Genomic DNA, 4,088 nt, shown 5'->3' with positions numbered 1-4,088 from the left:
CAAGTTTGGGTACCTTTAGAGATAGCTCCTACACCGGATTTCACAAAATTGAAAAAAAGCAACACCAAATAAACATTTTTAATTCATTTCCCTTCAAATTGCATACAATGCATGGCAATGTACAATTCAACTGATGATAAGCACCCAACTAATAACATAAACTTGCTAACAACTAACTCGTTACAATTCCAAAAGTTTAGGAAATAAGTTATTAATTTCTATCTCCAACTAACAAATCCTATTGACTGAGCCGCCTTCAATCTTGAACTTCATCACTTATCCATCTCATCCAAAACCGATAATGACAGCTCCTTCAAGTTCAATTTGTTGATCCTCATCCTTGCTCTTTTACTCATCCTCATCTTCATCCTTGGCATATTGAGATTCCCCCTCTCCAAGCGTCTTCCAAGTTTGTCTAAATCATAACACAAAATCATTATGTTAATGTTCATCAATTAAAATCTATTGTCTAACAACTTCAGGGTAACCTCTATCCTGAACCCACCATTGCACACAAGTATCCATCATTAAAATGCACACAAGTTTGCTAACAATAAAGGCTCATCAAGCTAACTCTATTTAATAAAATTATAAAACTCAATAGTAAAACAGGCAATAAAATTATAACACTAATGATTTTATTCATGGTAAGGATAACTGGAACTTCATACAAGTCATAGAAGCAAATATTCGAATAGTTAGGTATTCAATGACACCTCATTAATAGCCACAGGATTGGATTTGATAGGCAAAAAACGTATTGACCCCCTTGTGATGAATTAAGTTGATTAATTAACCGAGTTTATTAATTAATCAAATTAACATGTAAACGCGTGGTAGCATAAACAAATCACCAATAAACTAGAGTGCAGCGGAAAAATAAATTGACACGGTGATTTGTTTAAGAATGGGGAAAACCTCCAAGGCAAAAACCCCACCGGGTGATTTTAAGGTCACCACTCCTGAGAATCCACTATTATCACAACAAGCGGTTATAAGTAAAGGAATCTCAGTATCTTATACCAACCTACAGTTGAACCCTTACCCCAATACCCAATTAGACTTGTTTCGTAGTGACAATCTCTCCTTTTCAATGCACGGCTCCTAGTACGTGACTAACCAATTGTGCAGATCTCAGTACGCGACTTACTCCTTTGCACGAATCTCAGTACATGAATAACTCCACAACAACCCTTTGATTGTTGTAGTTGATTTGTAGCAGCTTCACATGAAAACACCAATAAGATCTTTAATGTTGGTGCAAGAGACTTTACTTGGTCACAAAACCCAAAGGCGTACAAGAAACGCAGCAAGAACTCTTTCTTCTGTAGGAGGAGGCTAGGGTTTCAAAAAGAAAACCTTATGAAGCTTTCTAGGGTTAGGTTTTTCTTTTTCTACCTCCTTTAAATAGGAGCTTTAATGGGCTCTTCTATTCCAAATAGATTTACACAAACCTTGAGCTTTCCTAGTCCAATAAGAATTATACAAACCCATAAACAAATAGCCTTTTAGAGTAAAAACGTTGCTGGCTATAATCTAAAACCCTTAAGCTCGATCAATCGAGACATCTGTCGAGCTTTAATGAATCTCGACAGATCGAGCTTCTGTTGAGGAGGTATCGAGACCTGCAGTTTGCACTTTTCTTGAGTAATCTTCATGTCTTCAATTTAACCACTTGTAATGATCATCTTGAACCTACTTAGATATACCCAAATACAAGTAAAGTACGTTTTGTCAAAGGATAAGCCAGTTACATAAAAATATGTCCCCAACAGGATTCTTTCATATTCCCTCAATTTCTTAGCAACCAAATAGAGCACAAAGTAAAATTGAATTAGGAAAAAGTTATACAAGTGTTGGAAATCATGTCAGTAATAAATAATTTTCTTGTTAGTTTACAAAAATGGTCCCCAATTTTGAGACTTCAAGGTTAGCAAGCTGACCTTGTAGTCCCAACCAAGGATACAAAGCCACAACAAGTTTAGACAAACCAAAACTCTATGAAGCATTTTAACAAACACTTTCTATGCCACCAAAAAAAAAAAAAAACTGTGGAAGATTGATGCTTTGCCTAAATCTAGCACTTTTGATCCCAACCACTTCCAAAAGATTTCTAATCAGATCAAATCCAACAAAGACTAAAACTTTATATATATATATGAAGCAAAAACTAAAACTATTCCTCATATTTAATAATCGATAAAGTTAGATTATAAATCAAATCTGAAATCCATTTTCATGTATTACAAAACCTAAGACTCCAACAAAGTGCCACTAAAGGAACACGATTAAAGCTTGACCCATTTAATATTAAACAAAAGAAACCCAACAAGAACTTAACCCAGATAATGCTGAGCTAAGAAGAAGAAGAAGAAAAAAAAAACTAAAAGACTTCAAATTTATCAAGTAAAATAATTAAAAGATTTATCACCTGGGTGGCTTACATTCAAGGTCAAAAACCAAAATTCATATGATGACAATGGCAGTGAGATAGTTGTATGGGCAGGGACAAATGAAATAGAAACAAAACTGAAGTGTTGTCTTGTGAAATCTTCAAAAAATAAAAACTAATGAGATAGCCGTAGTGATGACTAATGATGATGAATAGGGAGCTCCATATCTCAGAGGGAGAGAGACACAGGAAAAGCGAAAGAGAGAGAATTCCCAAAAATAATGAAATTTGAAATTTGAACAGAGGACAGGTTAACGGAAAGGGTTAACGATGTTAAAATTTGTGGATTTGTTGAAATGACGTGGCATGTAAATTGACATCATATATTTTTAGTTACATGTCTTCTCTCTATTGGCTGGGTTGCTGACCTTGTAGTCCAGGACCATCTAAGAATTCCCTAGAAATGCAGCATTGGACCCACCCCATCAAAACTCTTTTAATGACAACATTGGTCCTAGAAATATGCGAAAGACTATAAACGATAAAGCCCACTAAAGCAAGTATTTCCCTTTTTGGGAGGGGATTTCCTGTGAACAAATTCAGAGAGAAAGAGAGACGTAAACCACAAGAAGGCCTTTTGTTTTTCATGGTGCTCCTTGTTAGTGGCCACTAGCCACTTTGCCAACACCTTCGCAAAGTCATGGGGTGGACCGGCAAGGTCGACAGAGACATGAACAGGTAATTTTAGTAGTTGGAACATGTGGTGGTGGGTAATTTGAGAGAGACTGAAGCTTGAGAGATAAAGGGCCTATTTGGTAGAGTGGTTCAAACCCACTCTACCAAATTTTAAATAACTTTACACACACTTTCACACATTTTTTCACTAACACGTATTTCAAAAAACTACAAACAACTCAACTCAAACTCCTCTACCAAATGGGCCTAAAGAGTCTGATTTTTGTTTTGAAGTTTGAAATTGAAATACTGTGAGAGGGATAGGAATTTTATTGTTTATTATTTTGGTTGGCCGCTTGTGAGAAAGAGAAAGTGCATGAGAAAAGAGAGATGTTAGTGTTAACGGAAGATGTATTTAAAATAACTCGAACAAGTGTCAATATATTAATTTGACACGTACTTAGTTTGCAAGAATTGCTGCGAACCAAGTTTGCAGGAAATCCCCTCCCTACAATAATTGAGGGTTAAGGGAGTTGAACCATAATGTCCCACTTTGTCTATACTACAATTTAAGGGGCTTTCCCTGTTTGGGCCGGATTTTTTTTTTGGTTTCAAAATACCTCTACAACCTTGAGGATAATTTAGTAAAGAGAGGTGCTACGTCCACAACATTTTACAATATTTTCACAACAAATCATAGGTGGTTAGTTGTTATTGGTTCAAATTTGAACCTAACACTAAGATTACTTTTTTGCCCCAACAATAATAAGCAGTAACAACTTGCCACTTAAAATTTGTTGTAAAAATGTTGTGGAAATATCATTTCACCTTAGTAAAAATAAAAATATATAACTTTCATCTAAAATATTTCCTACAAAATAGGATCACTCTTCCACTAACCCACTCTTCAAAGCAACTATACGTTTGTTGCTATTTTTTTCCTTTAAAAAAAAAAATCATTCTCACGTTATTTTTAAATCAATTTTTTTAAAAAATGTTAGGTTCTAAGTACTTAGGAACT

The sequence above is a fragment of the Castanea sativa genome, chromosome 9 (assembly GCF_040712315.1).
Source record: "Castanea sativa cultivar Marrone di Chiusa Pesio chromosome 9, ASM4071231v1".
Lineage (NCBI taxonomy): Eukaryota > Viridiplantae > Streptophyta > Magnoliopsida > Fagales > Fagaceae > Castanea > Castanea sativa.
This window is presented reverse-complemented; position numbering follows the sequence as displayed.